This window comes from Panulirus ornatus, chromosome 17 (assembly GCF_036320965.1).
Source record: "Panulirus ornatus isolate Po-2019 chromosome 17, ASM3632096v1, whole genome shotgun sequence".
In the NCBI taxonomy this organism is placed as follows: Eukaryota; Metazoa; Arthropoda; class Malacostraca; order Decapoda; family Palinuridae; genus Panulirus; species Panulirus ornatus.
Window position 1 is genome coordinate 35,326 of NC_092240.1, and position 19,675 is coordinate 55,000.

The 19,675-nt window shown below is 40.6% G+C and overlaps 1 protein-coding gene across 1 annotated transcript in view; it reads left to right on the top strand.

Annotated features, from left to right (window-relative positions):
* LOC139754491 (uncharacterized) overlaps positions 1-19,675 on the top strand; it is a 159,805-nt gene that overhangs the window by 596 nt on the left and 139,534 nt on the right. The gene's annotated exons all lie outside the window — the stretch shown is intronic.

Genomic DNA, 19,675 nt, shown 5'->3' on the forward strand with positions numbered 1-19,675 from the left:
TGTACTGTTATTCATGCTTCATGATGTACTGTTGCTATCATTAATGCTTCATCATGTACTGTTTCTATCATTAATGCTTCATCATGTACTGTTTCTATCATTAATGCTTCATCATGTACTGTTGCTATCATTAATGCTTCATCATGTACTGTTGCTATCATTAATGCTTCATCATGTACTGTTGCTATCATTAATGCTTCATCATGTACTGTTGCTATCATTAATGCTTCATCATGTACTGTTGCTATCATCAATGGTTCATCATGTACTGTTGCTATCATTAATGCTTCATCATGTACTGTTGCTATCATCAATGGTTCATCATGTACTGTTGCTATCATTAATGCTTCATCATGTACTGTTGCTATCATTAATGCTTCATCATGTACTGTTGCTATCATTAATGCTTCATCATGTACTGTTGCTATCATTAATGCTTCATCATGTACTGTTGCTATCATTAATGCTTCATCATGTACTGTTGCTATCATTAATGCTTCATCATGTACTGTTGCTATCATTAATGCTTCATCATGTACTGTTGCTATCATCAATGGTTCATCATGTACTGTTGCTATCATTAATGCTTCATCATGTACTGTTGCTATCATCAATGGTTCATCATGTACTGTTGCTATCATTAATGCTTCATCATGTACTGTTGCTATCATTAATGCTTCATCATGTACTGTTGCTATCATCAATGGTTCATCATGTACTGTTGCTATCATTAATGCTCCATCATGTACTGTTGCTATCATCAATGGTTCATCATGTACTGTTGCTATCATTAATGCTTCATCATGTACTGTTGCTATCATCAATGGTTCATCATGTACTGTTGCTATCATTAATGCTTCATCATGTACTGTTGCTATCATCAATGGTTCATCATGTACTGTTGCTATCATTAATGCTTCATCATGTACTGTTGCTATCATCAATGGTTCATCATGTACTGTTGCTATCATTAATGCTTCATCATGTACTGTTGCTATCATCAATGGTTCATCATGTACTGTTACTCATTCATCATCATGTACTGTTATTCATGCTTCATCATTTACTGTTACTCATGCTTCATCATGTATTGTTACCCATGCTTCATTGTACTGTTACTCATGCTTCATCATGTACTGTTACCCATGCTTCATCATGTATTGTTTCTCATGCCTCATCATGTATTGTTACTCATGCTTCATCGTGTACTGTTACTCATGCCTCATCATGTATTGTTACTCATGCTTCATCGTGTACTGTTACTCATGGTTCATCATGTATTGTTACTCATGGTTCATCGTGTACTGTTACTCATGCTTCATCATGTACAGTTATTCATGCTTAATCATGTACTGCTACTCATGCTTCATCATGCACTGTTAATCATGCTTCATCGTGTACTGTTACTCATGCTCCATCGTGTACTGTCACTCGTGCTTCATCATTTATTGTTACTCATGCTTCATCATGTACTGTTACTCATGCTTCATCATGTATTGTTGCGCATACTTCATCATGTACTGTTACTCATGCTTCATCATGTACTGTTACTCATGCTCTATCATGTACTGTTACTCATGCTTCATCATGTGCTGTTACTTATGCTTCATCATGTACTGTTACTCATGCTTCATCATGTATTGTTAATCATGCTTCATCATGTACTGTAACTAATGCTTCATCATTTACTTTTTCACTCACTAATGCTTCATCATTTACTTTTACACTCACTCATGCTTCATCGTGTACTGTTAATCATGCTTCAATATGTACTGTTACTCATGCTTCATCATGTATTGTTACTCATGCTTCATCATGTACTGTTATCATTCTTCATCATGTACTGTTACATTTAATCATGCTTCATTATGTACTGTTGCATTCATTATGCTTCATTATGTACTGTTGCATTCATTATGCTTCATCATGTACTGTTGAATTCATGCTTTCCTTGTCATGGACTGTAGTACTCACTCATGCCTCATCATGGTTCATTGAACAACTTTATACCTTATGGACTGTTGTTTCCACTCATGCCTCATCATGGATGCATACTCACTCATGCCTCATCATGGACTATTGTACTCACTCATACCTCTTAGGGACTGTTGTACTCACTCATGCCTTATCATGGAGTTTTACTCACTCATACCTCTTAAGTACTGTTGTACTCACTCATGCTTCATTATTAATTGCTCTACTTCGTTCCTCACTATGGACTGCCATACTTATTCATGCTTAATCAGGGACTGCTATACTCACTCTTGTTTCACAAAGGATTGTTGTTCTCACTCGTGCATCACCGTGGACTATTGTACTCATTCAATACTCGTACTCCTTTATATCTCATGGACTGTTGTACTCCCTCAAGCCTCATCATGGACTGTTGTACTCCCTCAAGCCTCATCAGGGACTGTTGTACTCCCTCAAGCCTCATCAGGGACTGTTGTACTCCCTCAAGCCTCATCAGGGACTGTTGTATTCACTCTTGCTTCATCATGGACTGCTGTAGTCACTTACATGGACTGTTTAACTCACTCATGCCTCATCAGGGACTATTTTGATCACACACGTCTCACCGGGGACGGTTGTTCTCACTCATGCCTCATCAGGAACTGTTTCACTCATTCATGCCTCATCAGAACCGTCATACTCACTCATACCTCATCATGGACAATTATCCTCATTTATGTCTCACCATGGACTACTGTCCTTACGCATACCTCATCATCGATTGTTGTACACACTCATGCCTTACCACATATGGACTCTATCGCTCATCAATACCTCATCGTGGACTGTTTCACTCACTCTTGCCTCTTCACTGACTGAGGTAAACACATGCATTATCATGGACTGCTACACTCACTCATGACTCATTAGAGACTGGTTGGTTTGATTATGTCTCATCATGGACTAATCTGCTCACTTATGCTTCATGGACTGTTGTACTTATTGTTATGAAGTGCTCTATCTGTTGATGTCTCGTCGTGGACTGATGTACTCACTACTTCCTCAGGGAGTTTTTTTGATTTCTCATTCAGAACTATTGCACACACTCATACCTCATTCCAGATTGTTGTGATCACTCGTTCGTCATCTTGGACTCATGCTTCATCATGGACTGTTGTACTCACTCTTGCTTCACCATGGACTGTTATAATCACTCATGTCTGATCATGGATTGTTTTGCTTACTTATTCTTCATGGAGTGTTGTACTGACTCATGTCTCACCATAGACTGCTGCGCTCGTGCCTTATGTCTCACCATGGACTGCTGCCCTCATGCCTCATCATGGACTTTTGTACTTACTTGTGCTTCATAAATTATTTTACTCACTTATGCTGTGTCATGGATCAATTTCTTATGAATTCATTCCTTACCACAGACTGTTAATCTCACTAATGCCTCATCATTGAGTTTTGCACTTTCTCGTATCTCATGGACTTTCATACTCACTAATACCTCAATGACATTTGTAGGTTTTGCTGTACACACTCATGCCTCATAGACTTATACACTCAGTCATTCACCATCATGGACGGTTGTACTCACTCTTCTGTCATCATGGTATGTTGAATTTGCCTCTGCCACAAGGACTGTTTTATCAACTCATGTCTCATGTGTTGCTATTCTCGTTCATGTCTCATCATTGACTGTTATGTTCCCTCTTTCCTCATCTTAAAATGTTTTGCTTACACACGCTTCACTAAGGACTCCTGCAATCGCTCACGCCTCATCTTGGGTTGTTGTACTAACCCATGTATCATAACGACGTGTATCACTCATTTATGCCTCAAAAGGAAGTGTTGTACACACTCTTAACTCATGAAGTGTTGTACTCAATCATATCTCATCATGGATTATTGCACACACTCATGTCTCACTCAGGACTGTTGCACTTCCTCATGCCTCATAGACTTTTGCATTCATTGAAACCTTATCATGTATTGTTGCAATTACTCATACCTCATCATGGTCTCCCACATTCATACATCATCGTATACTGCTACATCCTTCTGCTTCAACATGAACTGCACTTCTCATACTTCATCATGGGCTGCTGTGGTCACTAACATATCATCAACCGATCCACTCATTCCTAACTCATCCTGGAATGCTCAGCTCATATCTCTAATAGTGGCTGTATATCTCATCTTGGGGTTCTTCACTCACTCAAAGCTTAGATTGATAACTGAGTGTTATCTCTTCATGAACTGCTGAGCTTAGTTGTAGATCACTGTAATCACTGATAACTCATTATGCACCTGGCATACATCATGGCTACTTTAGATTGCTGTAACCACTTATGCCTTATCATTTGCCAATACGTTCACTTGCATCTCTTCAGCGATTTCAGCACTCTTACAACTCTATAACACAGGTAGGCTGCTGCACTCACCCACACCACATCAAGAACTGCTGCACTCACTCACACCTCATCATGTTCTGCTGCACGCACTCACTCATGCTTCATCAAAGAAAACTGCACTCTGTCGCACCTCATTAATGTTGCATTCATTTGCCTAATCCTTGCATAGGTGCGCACTAAACACTCATATACTGTGCCACTCAGTCTGACCTCATGTGGGACTGGTGCGCCTAAAGATATCTCATTTTATATCGGTTCGCTCACTCATATCTCTTTTTTTACTCTTCCACTCACTCAAACTTCATGAAATATGGCATTGGGTCATTCCTTATAATTGATTCATGCATTTCCTTTACTTCTACCTGTTCGTTTGTTGGGTCAGAGGAACATTACCTTGAAAAACGGCCGAAATATGTTGACGGGAATTAGTGATAAGTTTCTCCACCTGTGTGGAAACTCTTGGATGTAGAATGATTGTTATAGCTTGGTCTTCCTTTCAGCTTTCTCCCTGTCCATTAGGTTAATGCGCGTCGACTCTCACCAGAACACCAGGAAAAGAGTTATTTTGCTTCCTCTTTTGTGTCATAGAAATTATACGGGTCCGTCGGGGCTGGTGGATAAATGAGTGGCTGCCTTAGGCTGGTGTGTGTTTGCGTGAAATTACCAACTTGTAACTATCTATTTGTTCTGTGTGGGGTAAGGTTTTACAGTCGTGGAGCCCCAGCTCTTGAACATTCTCTACTATCATGCAACTTCTTAAATCTATGTATGCTGTTTGCATTAACCATATCCTTAGTTATTCTCTCCCATTCATCCAACACTCTCATACTATAAAAGTATTTCTTTTTATCTGTTCTAACAAGTTTCTAGCTTAATTTCATGCTATAGCTTCTGGTTACTCTATCACTGCGTTTATTGAAGAACTGTTCACAGCCAACGTCATCGATCTGTGATCGGTTCACCCCTCACTTTTATCTCTTCGAAGGCGAGAAAATTTAAAGCCTTTAGCATTTTACTGTAGCTTGGAACTCTTGATTCTGGTATCATCTTTGTTGCTCTCATCTATTACCTCTTTATGCTCCTTTTGATGCTGTGATAACCTTTTTTATGTTGAAGGCTCCAGTCAAGGAGAGAAGTCCACATCAAGTCCGGGCCTTAATTGAAATATAGATTATTATGAAAAGGAAAAGATAAGGGAAAGCATTTACTTATTTTGGAGAACGTGAAAAATCTGTCTTTTGAAATGTGCCAGGTCATAGTTATCAGGAAACCATAGGAAGATAGAATTCCAGAGCTTTGACGTGTAGGGAAAGAAGCAGGTGTCAAAATGGCCCGTTCTTGAGTTGCTGATGGCCACACAGTAATCATTTGACGCAGCAGCTTTCCGAGTATTGCGTTGTCTGGCTAGTAGCGGGGGCATACAAGGAGCCAGCTCTTGGGAGCCAAACCCAAAGTAATACCTATAAAAGAGGGAAAGTGAACCAACATTGTGGCGTAAGGCAGGGGGTTAAGTTTGAAAGTTAGCCCGGGACAGTTTATAAGTCGGACCTCTTTCGACTCAACTCTGTCAAGTAAGCATACCAAATATGAGAGCATTACTCCATATAAGGACGAACCGATTCATTGTATAAACGGAGCAACTGTTAAGAAGAGAAGAATTTTCGACATCTAAACAGGACACCCAGTTTCTTAGAGGCAGACTTAGCTATTCCTGTTATGTGGGGTTTCCAAGAAATAGTGGATGTTACGATAATTCCAAGTGTGTTCATTGAGTCAAGAGGTGGAATCACAGAAACGTCAAAGGAATGACGAAAGCTGTGAGGAATTTTCGATAAAGGGATGGGGTAGAAAGTGGGTCTTCGGGGCATTAAACTTAACAAAATTTTGTGTACCCCTCTGCGATATCCTGTCCAAACATGAGTTTATGGAGGAAGTTGTGTCAAGACGAGATGCAAAATGAGTGAGAGAAGAGGGAGCAGAGTTGAAGGATGTGGATGAATACAGGGTTGAATCGTCAGAATATGAATGCATTTGATTGTTTGTGGAGGAGAGAAGAAAAAGTGTAGGGAACAGGACAAAAACTTGAGGGTCACCGCTGTTGATGAAGAAAGGGGGGAGGCTGATCCATTAAGAACCACAGTGATAGATCGATAGGAGAGAAAGCTAGATATGAAGGGGCAAAGTGAGGGAGGGAAGCCAAAAGAGGGGAGCTTAGAGATGAGAACCCGATGCCACACCCTGTCAAAATCCTCAGATATTTCATGGGCAATACAAATGACTCCCTCAAATCTTTCACAGATGATGACTAGACGGTAGTAAGACAGAAGAGAATATAACTAGTGGATCTCTCCTTCTGGAAGCAATACTGGTGATCAGAGAGAATACTGTGATTTTTGAGGTGTTTAAGAACATGGGAGTTGAGGAGGGATCCAAAGACTTTAGAAATGGAAAATGTCAAATCAATATGATGATAGTTAAAGGGGTCAGATCGGTCACCTTGCTAAGGGATGGGATGTATCAATAGATGCTTCCAATGAGAAGGAAAAGTTTTGATTTTTAAGCAGAAACGGAATAGACGAGCAAGCACAGGTTCAAGTTCAGGGGCACACTGTTTCAGTACATGGAGATGGATGCCATCAAGACCATATGCCTTGCTTGTGTCCAGAGAAAGAAACACTTTTCGGAAGACCGAAAAGAGATTACGGGAAGGGGCACGGGATTAGTGAGAGGAGCATCAGTGGGTAAAGGAATGTTAGTCGTCCAAAGAGGAACCAGAGTTACCTTATCTATGGTAGAGACAGCTATAGTACCGTCAGAACGGAAAAGTGAAGGGAAGTTAGAGCAACAGAAGTTATTAGAAATGCCCTTAGATAAAAATCAGAAACTTATATATATATATATATATATATATATATATATATATATATATATATATTTTTTTTTTTTTTTTTTTTTTTTTTCCAAAAGAAGGAACAGAGAAGGGGGCCAGGTGAGGATATTCCCTCAATGGCCCAGTCCTCAGTTCTTAACGCTACCTCGCTAACGCGGGAAATGGCGAATAGTTTGAAAAAAAAAAAAAATATATATATATATATATATATATATATATATATATATATATATATATATTTTATACTATTGGCTATTTCCCGCGATAGCGAGGTAGCGTTAAGAACAGAGGACTAGGACTTTGAGGGAATATCCTCACCTAGCCCTCTTCTCTGTTCCTTCTTCTGGAAACTTAAAAAAAAAAAATATATATATATATATATATATATATATATATATATATATATATATATATATATATATATATATATATATATATATATATATATATATATATACATATATATATATATATATTTTTTTTTTTATTTTCCTTTGTCGCTGTATCCCGCGTTTGCGAGGTAGTGCATGGAAACAGACGAAAGAAATGGCCTAACCCACCCCCATACACATGTATATACATACGTCCACACACGCGAATATACATACCTACACAGCTTTCCATGGTTTACCCCAGACGCTTCACATGCCCTGATTCAATCCACTGACAGCACGTCAACCCCGGTATACCACATCGATCCAATTCACTCTATTCCTTGCCCTCCTTTCTCCCTCCTGCATGTTCAGGCCCCGATAACACAAAATCTTTTTCACTCCATCTTTCCACCTCCAATTTGGTCTCCCACTTCTTCTCGTTCCGTCCACCTCCGACACATATATCCTCTTGGTCAATCTTTCCTCAATCATTCTCTCCAAGTGCCCAAACCATTTCAAAACACCCTCTTCTGCTTTCTCAACCACGCTCTTTTTATTTCCACACATCTCTCTTACCCTTACGTTACTTACACGATCAAACCACCTCACACCACACATTGTCCTCAAACATCTCATTTCCAGCACATCCATCCTCCTGCGCACAACGCTATCCATAGCCCACGCCTCGCAACCATACAACATTGTTGGAACCACTATTCCTTCAGACATACTCATTTTTGCTTTCCGAGATAATGTTCTCGACTTCCACATATTCTTCAAGGCTCCCAGAATTTTCGCCCCCTCCCCCACCCTATGATCCACTTCCGCTTCCATGGATCCATCCGCTGCCAGATCCACTACCAGATATCTAAAACACTTTACTTCCTCCAGTTTTTCTCCATTCAAACTTACCTCCCAATTGACTTGACCCTCAACCCTACCGTACCTAATAACCTTGCTCTTATTCACATTTACTCTTAACTTTCTTCTTTCACACACTTTACCAAACTCAGTCACCAGCTTCTGCAGTTTCTCACATGAATCAGCCACCAGCGCTGTATCATCAGCGAACAACAACTGACTCACTTCCCAAGATCTCTCATCCACAACAGACTTCATACTTGCCCCTCTTTCCAAAACTCTTGCATTCATCTCCCTAACAACCCCATCCATAAACAAATTAAACAACCATGGAGACATCACATACCCCTGCCGCAAACCTACATTCACTGAGAACCAATCACTTTCCTCTCTTCCTACACGTACACATGCCTTACATCCTCGATAAAAACTTTTCTAACAACTTGCCTCCGACACCATATATTCTTAATACCTTCCACAGAGCATCTCTATCAACTGTATCATATGCCTTCTCCAGATCCATAAATGCTACATACAAATCCATTTGCTTTTCTAAGTATTTCTCACATACATTCTTCAAAGCAAACACCTGATCCACACATCCTCTACCACTTCTGAAACCACACTGCTCTTCCCCAGTCTGATGCTCTATACATGCCTTCACCCTCTCAATCAATACCCTCCCATATAATTTACCAGGAATACTCAACAAACTTATACCTCTGTCATTTGAGACCTTACTCTTATCCCCTTTGTCTTTGTACAATGGCACTATGCACGCATTCCGCCAATTCTCAGACACATCACCATGAGTCATACATACATTAAATAACCTTACCAACCAGTCAATAATACAGTCACCCCCTTTTTTAATAAATTCAACTGCAATACCATCCAAACCTGCTGCCTTGCCGGCTTTCATCTTCCGGAAAGCTTTTACTACCTCTTCTCTGTTTACCAAATCATTTTCCCTAACCCTCTCACTTTGCACACCACCAATGAGTGTGTTAGTGGTTTTGATGCACGAGACCGGGTTATAGTGTTGGGTGATTTGAATGCAAAGGTGAGTAATGTGGCAGTTGAGGGAATAATTGGTATACATGGGGTGTTCAGTGTTGTAAATGGAAATGGTGAAGAGCTTGTAGATTTATGTGCTGAAAAAGGACTGATGATTGGGAATACCTGGTTTAAAAAGCGGGATATACATAAGTATACTTATGTAAGTAGGAGAGATGGCCAGAGAGCGTTATTGGATTACGTGTTAATTGACAGGCGCGCGAAAGAGAGACTTTTGGATGTTAATGTGCTGAGAGGTGCAACTGGAGGGATGTCTGATCATTATCTTGTGGAGGCTAAGGTGAAGATTTGTATGGGTTTTCAGAAAAGAAGAGTGAATGTTGGGGTGAAGAGGGTGGTGAGAGTAAGTGAGCTTGGGAAGGAGACTTGTGTGAGGAAGTACCAGGAGAGACTGAGTACAGAATGGAAAAAGGTGAGAACAATGGAAGTAAGGGGAGTGGGGGAGGAATGGGATGTATTTAGGGAATCAGTGATGGATTGCGCAAAAGATGCTTGTGGCATGAGAAGAGTGGGAGGTGGGTTGATTAGAAAGGGTAGTGAGTGGTGGGATGAAGAAGTAAGAGTATTAGTGAAAGAGAAGAGAGAGGCATTTGGACCATTTTTGCAGGGGAAAAAATGAAATTGAGTGGGAGACGTATAAAAGAAAGAGACAGGAGGTCAAGAGAAAGGTGCAAGAGGTGAAAAAAAGGGCAAATGAGAGTTGGGGTGAGAGAGTATCATTAAATTTTAGGGAGAATAAAAAGATGTTCTGGAAGGAGGTAAATAAAGTGCGTAAGACAAGGGAGCAAATGGGAACTTCAGTGAAGGGCGCAAATAGGGAGGTGATAACAAGTAGTGGTGATGTGTGAAGGAGATGGAGTGAGTATTTTGAAGGTTTGTTGAATGCGTTTGATGATAGAGTGGCAGATATAGGGTGTTTTGGTCGAGGTGGTGTACAAAGTGCGAGGGTTAGGGAAAATGAGTTGGTAAACAGAGAAGAGGTAGTAAAAGCTTTGCGGAAGATGAAAGCCGGCAAGGCAGCAGGTTTGGATGGTATTGCAGTATAATTTATTAAAAAAGGGGGTGACTGTATTGTTAACTGGTTGGTAAGGTTATTTAATGTATGTATGACTCATGGTGAGGTGCCTGAGGATTGGCGGAATGCGTGCATAGTGCCATTGTATAAAGGCAAAGGGGATAAGAGTGAGTGCTCAAATTACAGAGGTATAAGTTTGTTGAGTATTCCTGGCAAATTATATGGGAGGGTATTGATTGAGAGGGTGAAGGCATGTACAGAGCATCAGATTGGGGAAGAGCAGTGTGGTTTCAGAAGTGGTAGAGGATGTGTGGATCAGGTGTTTGCTTTGAAGAATATATGTGAAAAATACTTAGAAAAGCAAATGGATTTGTATGTAGCATTTATGGATCTGGAGAAGGCATATGATAGAGTTGATAGAGATGCTCTGTGGAAGGTATTAAGAATATATGGTGTGGGAGGCAAGTTGTTAGAAGCAGTGAAAAGTTTTTATCGAGGATGTAAGGCATGTGTACGTGTAGGAAGAGAGGAAAGTGATTGGTTCTCAGTGAATGTAGGTTTGCGGCAGGGGTGTGTGATGTCTCCATGGTTGTTTAATTTGTTTATGGATGGGGTTGTTAGGAAGGTGAATGCAAGAGTTTTGGAAAGAGGGGCAAGTATGAAGTCTGTTGGGGATGAGAGAGCTTGGGAAGTGAGTCAGTTGTTGTTCGCTGATGATACAGCGCTGGTGGCTGATTCATGTGAGAAACTGCAAAAGCTGGTGACTGAGTTTGGTAAAGTGTGTGAAAGAATAAAGTTAAGAGTAAATGTGAATAAGAGCAAGGTTATTAGGTACAGTAGGGTCGAGGGTCAATTCAATTGGGAGGTGAGTTTGAATGGAGAAAAACTGGAGGAAGTGAAGTGTTTTAGATATCTGGGAGTGGATCTGGCAGCGGATGGAACCATGGAAGCGGAAGTGGATCATAGGGTGGGGGAGGGGGCGAAAATTCTGGGAGCCTTGAAGAATGTGTGGAAGTCGAGAACATTATCTCGGAAAGCAAAAATGGGTATGTTTGAAGGAATAGTGGTTCCAACAATGTTGTATGGTTGCGAGGCGTGGACTATGGATAGAGTTGTGCGCAGGAGGATGGATGTGCTGGAAATGAGATGTTTGAGGACAATGTGTGGTGTGAGGTGGTTTGATCGAGTAAGTAACGTAAGGGTAAGAGAGATGTGTGGAAATAAAAAGAGCGTGGTTGAGAGAGCAGAAGAGGGTGTTTTGAAGTGGTTTGGTCACATGGAGAGAATGAGTGAGGAAAGATTGACCAAGAGGATATATGTGGCGGAGGTGGAGGGAACGAGGAGAAGAGGGAGACCAAATTGGAGGTGGAAAGATGGAGTGAAAAAGATTTTGTGTGATCGGGGCCTGAACATGCAGAAGGGTGAAAGGAGGGCAAAGAATAGAGTGAATTGGAGCGATGTGGTATACCTTGGTTGACGTGCTGTCAGTGGATTGAATCAAGGCATGTGTATGGGGGTGGGTTGGGCCATTTCTTTCGTCTGTTTCCTTGCGCTACCTCGCAAACGCGGGAGACAGCGACAAAGCAAAAAAAAAAAAAAAAGATATATATATATATATATATATATATATATATATATATATATATATATATATATATATATATATATATATATATATATATATATATATAAATATAAATATATATATATATATATATATATATATATATATATATATATATATATATATATATATATATATATATATATATATATATATATTGACTGTATTGTTGACTGGTTGGTAAGGTTATTCAATGTATGTATGACTCATGGTGAGGTGCCTGAGGATTGGCGGAATGCGTGCATAGTGCCATTGTACAAAGGCAAAGGGGATAAGAGTGAGTGCTCAAATTACAGAGGTATAAGTTTGTTGAGTATTCCTGGTAAATTATATGGGAGGGTATTGATTGAGAGGGTGAAGGCATGTACAGAGCATCAGATTGGGGAAGAGCAGTGCGGTTTCAGAAGTGGTAGAGGATGTGTGGATCAGGTGTTTGCTTTGAAGAATGTATGTGAGAAATACTTAGAAAAGCAAATGGATTTGTATGTAGCATTTATGGATCTGGAGAAGGCATATGATAGAGTTGATAGAGATGCTCTGTGGAAGGTATTAAGAATATATGGTGTGGGAGGCAAGTTGTTAGAAGCAGTGAAAAGTTTTTATCGAGGATGTAAGGGATGTGTACGTGTAGGAAGAGAGGAAAGTGATTGGTTCTCAGTGAATGTAGGTTTGCGGCAGGGATGTGTGATGTCTCCATGGTTGTTTAATTTGTTTATGGATGGGGTTGTAAGGGAGGTAAATGCAAGAGTCCTGGAAAGAGGGGCAAGTATGAAGTCTGTTGGGGATGAGAGAGCTTGGGAAGTGAGTCAGTTGTTGTTCGCTGATGATACAGCGCTGGTGGCCGATTCATGTGAGAAACTGCAGAAGCTGGTGACTGAGTTTGGTAAAGTGTGTGGAAGAAGAAAGTTGAGAGGAAATGTGAATAAGAGCAAGGTTATTAGGTACAGTAGGGGTGAGGGTCAAGTCAATTGGGAGGTGAGTTTGAATGGAGAAAAACTGGAGGAAGTGAAGTGTTTTAGATATCTGGGAGTGGATCTGTCAGCGGATGGAACCATGGAAGCGGAAGTGGATCATAGGGTGGGGGAGGGGGCGAAAATTTTGGGAGCCTTGAAAAATGTGTGGAAGTCGAGAACATTATCTCGGAAAGCAAAAATGGGTATGTTTGAGGGAATAGTGGTTCCAACAATGTTGTATGGTTGCGAGGCGTGGGCTATGGATAGAGATGTGCGCAGGAGGATGGATGTGCTGGAAATGAGATGTTTGAGGACAATGTGTGGTGTGAGGTGGTTTGATCGAGTAAGTAACGTAAGGGTAAGAGAGATGTGTGGAAATAAAAAGAGCGTGGTTGAGAGAGCAGAAGAGGGTGTTTTGAAATGGTTTGGGCACATGGAGAGAATGAGTGAGGAGAGATTGACCAAGAGGATATATGTGTCGGAGGTGGAGGGAACGAGGAGAAGAGGGAGACCAAATTGGAGGTGGAAAGATGGAGTGAAAAAGATTTTGTGTGATCGGGGCCTGAACATGCAGGAGGGTGAAAGGAGGGCAAGAAATAGAGTGAATTGGAGTCATGTGGTATACAGGGGTTGACGTGCTGTCAGTGGATTGAAGCAAGGCATGTGAAGCGTCTGGGGTAAACCATGGAAAGCTGTGTAGGTATGTATATTTGCGTGTGTGGACGTGTGTATGTATATGTGTATGGGGGGGGGGGGTTGGGCCATTTCTTTCGTCTGTTTCCTTGCGCTACCTCGCAAACGCGGGAGACAGCGACAAAGTATAAAAAAAAAAAAAAAAAATATATATATAGATACAGGTCAAGAGAAAGGTGCGAGAGGTGAAAAAAAGGGAAAATGAGAGTTGGGGTGAGATAGTATCATTACATTCTAGGGAGAATAAAAAGATGTTCTGGAAGGAGGTAAATAAAGTGCGTAAGACAAGGGAGCAAATGGGATCTTCAGTGAAGGGCGCAAATGGGGAGGTGATAACAAGTAGTGGTGATGTGAGAAGGAGATGGAGTGAGTATTTTGAAGGTTTGTTGAATGTGTTTGATGATAGAGTGGCAGATATAGGGTGTTTTGGTCGAGGTGGTGTGCAAAGTGAGAGGGTTAGGGAAAATGATTTGGTAAACAGAGAAGAGGTAGTAAAAGCTTTGCGGAAGATGAAAGCCGGCAAGGCAGCACGTTTGGATGGTATTGCAGTGGAAATTATTAAAAAAGGGGGTGACTGTATTATTGACTGGTTGGTAAGGTTATTTAATGTATGTATGACTCACGGTGAGGTGCCTGAGGATTGGCGGAATGCGTGCATAGTGCCATTGTACAAAGGCAAAGGGGATAAGAGTGAGTGCTCAAATTACAGAGGTATAAGTTTGTTGAGTATTCCTGGTAAGTTATATGGGAGGGTATTGATTGAGAGGGTGAAGGCATGTACAGAGAATCAGATTGGGGAAGAGCTGTGTGGTTTCAGAAGTGGTAGAGGATGTGTGGATCAGGTGTTTGCTTTGAAGAATGTATGTGAGAAATACTTAGAAAAGCAAATGGATTTGTATGTAGCATTTATGGATCTGGAGAAGGCATATGATAGAGTTGATAGATAAGCTCTGTGGAAGGTATTAAGAATATATGGTGTGGGAGGCAAGTTGTTAGAAGCAGTGAAAAGTTTTTATCGAGGATGTAAGGTATGTGTACGTGTAGGAAGAGAGGAAAGTGATTGGTTCTCAGTGAATGTAGGTTTGCGGCAGGGGTGTGTGATGTCCCCATGGTTGTTTAATTTGTTTGTGGACGGGGTTGTTAGGGAGGTGAATGCAAGAGTTTTGGAAAGAGGGGCAAGTATGAAGTCTGTTGGGGATGAGAGAGCTTGGGAAGTGAGTCAGTTGTTGTTCGCTGATGATACAGCAATGGTGGTTGATTCATGTAAGAAACTGCAGAAGCTGGTGACTGAGTTTGGTAAAGTGTGTTAAAGAAGAAAGTTAAGAGTAAATGTGAATAAGAGCAAGGTTATTAGGTACAGTAGGGTTGAGGGTCAAGTCAATTGGGAGGTGAGTTTGAATGGAGAACAACTGGAGGAAGTGAAGTGTTTTAGATATCTGGGAGTGGATCTGGCAGCGGATGGAACCATGGAAGCGGAAGTGGATCATAGTGTGGGGGAGGGGGTGAAAATTCTGGGAGCCTTGAAGAATGTGTAGAAGTCGAGAACATTATCTCGGAAAACAAAAATGGGTATGTCTGAAGGAATAGTGGTTCCAACAATGTTGTATGGTTGCGAGGCGTGGGCTATGGATTGAGTTGTGCGCAGGAGGATGGATGTGCTGGAAATGAGATGTTTGAGGACAATGTGTGGTGTGAGGTGGTTTGATCGAGTAAGTAACGTAAGGGTAAGAGAGATGTGTGGAAATAAAAAGAGCGTGGTTGAGAGAGCAGAAGAGGGTGTTTTGAAATGGTTTGGGCACATGGAGAGAATGAGTGAGGAAAGATTGACCAAGAAGATATATGTGTCGGAGGTGGAGGGAACGAGGAGAAGAGGGAGACCAAATTGGAGGTGGAAAGATGGAGTGAAAAAGATTTTGTGTGATCAGGGCCTGAACATGCAGGAGGGTGAAAGGAGGGCAAGGAATAGAGTGAATTGGAGCGATGTGGTATACCGGGGTTGACGTGCTGTCAGTGGATTGAATCGGGGCATGTGAAGCGTCTGGGGTAAACCATGGAAAGCTGTGTAGGTATGTATATTTGCGTGTGTGGACGTATGTATATACATGTGTATGGGGGGGGGGGGTTGGGCCATTTCTTTCGTCTGTTTCCTTGCGCTACCTCGCAAACGCGGGAGACAGCGACAAAGTATAAAAAAAAAAAATATATATATATATATATATATATATATATATATATATATATATATATATATATATATATATATATATATATATATATATGTGTGTGTGTGTGTGTGTGTGTGTGTGTGTGTATACGTTGAAGTGTATAGGTATGTGTATGTGGGTGGGTTGGACTATTTTTTCGTCTCTTTCCTTGTGCTACCTCGGTAACGCGGGAGACAGGTAGCTACCTATGTACCCATGTGATTAATTTGCTACCGGTGTAGCCATTTCTGCTCTAGATTTGGTCAAATAATCGCTTTAGGTATGGAGAGATCTTTGTGTCAGGTGTCGTTGGGAAACTTGAATAGTTACAGCAAGTTACAATTTGTTAATTCCTACAATGGATAATATGATTTCTGACTTTACTTAAAAAGAAAAGAAAGTACATTCTCCATACTTCTCATCTGAGTTACGTTTAAGGACTGTTCGGTACTGTACTGTTTATACATTTCAGAAAATAGGTAAATGCTGCAATCATATTCTGATTATAGACCTTTCAGACGTCAATCTTATCATGGTCTGTGTGTCTGTCTGTTTCACTTACTTCCTTTTCTTAATCTGTCTCTGAATCATCACCCTCTTTCCATAATCAAACTTCCAATCCTTAATATTTTTGGTGATTTTCATATCTCTCCTAGCTTGATGGAAAGCCGGGCCCAGGCTGCGCCGTGGGGCATGAGTCAGGTTCTTGGGCGACTAGAACCTTCCATGTTTAGATTAAACAGTAATGTTCAGTGGGAATCCCTAAAGGAACAGGGGAGAGGACAGTTTTAAACAACATGCAGATAATTGCAGTTCTACAAAGTCAGATAAGGGCAGCAAACTTTCAAACTTTACCTAAGGTTATTATTTGGAGGAAAAGTTTGTTTTAACCAGCGGCAGGAGTTGGGAGTTAGCGCGAGAGGGATATGGCTACACTGAGGAAACTTTCCTTATGGTTTACTAAATTTACTGAAAGTCTAATTTTGTGTTTAAAGGTTTCTTCTCACTTTGAAGGATTTGTGTGTGTGTGTGTGTGTGTGTGTGTGTGTGTGTGTGTGTGTGTGTGTGTGTGTGCAATTACCAATTTGTAATTAAGAGGAAGAAGTTTTATACTCGTGTGGCCCTTTATCATGGACCATTTTTACAATCATACAGCTTATCTAATTTCCTTATACAGTTTGCAGTTAATAAGTGTTTCAATTGATTTCTTTCGTCCACTGTCTTACATACCTTTCAATAAGTTTCTTCTTTAATTTCATGCTATGGCTTTTGATTTTTCGAGCCATGAATCTTTCGAAAAACTGTGCTCTGTATATATCATCACGTTAATTTAAAAGTTTAAGATATACTCCTCATTCCTCTCTCTTTCGTGGTAGGTGGATAGAAGACATGTAACATACTTACCTATGCACCTTCCTATGGATCTTCTCTTTTAGTTTTTGTACTCCTTTATCTACAGTGCCCAAATCTTGAGAAACATATTCTAGTTTTACCGGAATATAGGATGTGAACAAGTTACTGAATAATTCTTTATTCATATACTTGAATGTTATTCTGATATTTACCTGTAGATAACATTTCCCCTCTATTATTTTCCTAAAGTGGACTTTTTTAAATCTATTTTTTGCTATGTTTTATTCATGATAAGGCCTTCTATCACTGTGACCCATCCTGATCACTTTTGTTTGTTGAACTTCATCAGAAATGTTCCACACTACCTCGGGAGTTTCTGTAGTCTTCCTTGTAAGCTAATGCCATGTTCCACGATTTTCACTTCCGTCATGACCTTTGCGTCATCAGCAAACATATTCAGAAACGGGTACATACATTCTGGCAAGTCATTCATACACATCGAAGAGAGTAAAAGTCACAAAACAGAATCCTTCTGCACTCAAATGGTGACCTCCGGCTACATCGAAAAGGTTCCTCTGACATAGGTTCTTTGTCCCTCTAATTTCTGATCTGATTAAGGTTCATAATCAGGCTCCCAAGAAAAACGGTATCAAATGCTTCTTGGCAATCCAGACACAAACAATCTAACTAAACTCCTGTTTCATTTAAAACAGAGCTCACTTTTCTTTATGTTACTTGAAACGACAGAAGAAACTGCATGCTCCAATCAAGGCTAACGTATTATGGTTTGAACATATGGGGAGAATGTGTGAGGAAAGGTTGACAGAGAGGATATGTTTGAAGGAATAGTGGTTCCAAAAATGTTGTATGGTTGCGAGGCGTGGACTATGGATAGAGTTGTGCGCAGGAGGATGGATGCGCTGGAAATGAGATGTTTGAGGACAATGTGTGATGTGAGGTGGTTTGATCGAGTAAGTAATGTAAGGGTAAGAGAGATGTGTGGAAATAAAAAGAGCGTGGTTGAGAGAGCAGAAGAGGGTGTTTTGAAATGGTTTGGTCACATGGAGAGAATGAGTGAGGAAAGATTGACCAAGAGGATATATGTGTCGGAGGTGGAGGGAACGAGGAGAAGAGGGAGACCAAATTGGAGGTGGAAAGATGGAGTGAAAAAGATTTTGGGTGATCGGGGCCTGAACATGCAGGAGGGAGAAAGGAGGGCAAGGAATAGAGTGAATTGGAGCGATGAGGTATACCAGGGTTGACGTGCTGTCAGTGGATTGAATCAAGGCATGTGAAGCGTCTGGGGTAAACCATGGAAAGCTGTGTAGGTATGAATATTTGCGTGTGTGGACGTATGTATATACATGTGTATGGGGGTGGGTTGGGCCATTTCTTTCGTCTGTTTCCTTGCGCTACCTCGCAAACGCGGGAGACAGCGGCAAAAGAAAAAAGAAAAAAAAAAAAAAATATATATATATATATATATATATATATATATATATATATATATATATATATATATATATATATATATATATATATATATATATATATATTGGAAAGGATCACAATTTTGCGCGTGATCAAGATATTCCTATGAGTCCACGGGGAAAATGAAACACGAAAGGTTCCCAAGTGCACTTTCGTGTAATAATCACATTATCAGGGGAGACACGCGAGAGAAATATAACAGTTAGTTGATATACATCGAAGAGACGAAGCTAGGGCGCCATTTGATAAACATATGGCATGATTTGGACAATCACATGTATATATATATATATATATATATATATATATATATATATTTTTTTTTTTTTTTTTTATACTTTGTCGCTGTCTCCCGCGTTTGCGAGGTAGCGCAAGGAAACAGACGAAAGAAATGGCCCAACCCCCCCCATACACATGTACATACACACGTCCACACACGCAAATATACATACCTACACAGCTTTCCATGGTTTACCCCAGACGCTTCACATGCCTTGATTCAATCCACTGACAGCACGTCAACCCCGGTATACCACATCGCTCCAATTCACTCTATTCCTTGCCCTCCTTTCACCCTCCTGCATGTTCAGGCCCCGATCACACAAAATCTTTTTCACTCCATCTTTCCACCTCCAATTTGGTCTCCCTCTTCTCCTCGTTCCCTCCACCTCCGACACATATATCCTCTTGGTCAATCTTTCCTCACTCATTCTCTCCATGTGCCCAAACCATTTCAAAACACCCTCTCCTGCTCTCTCAACCACGCT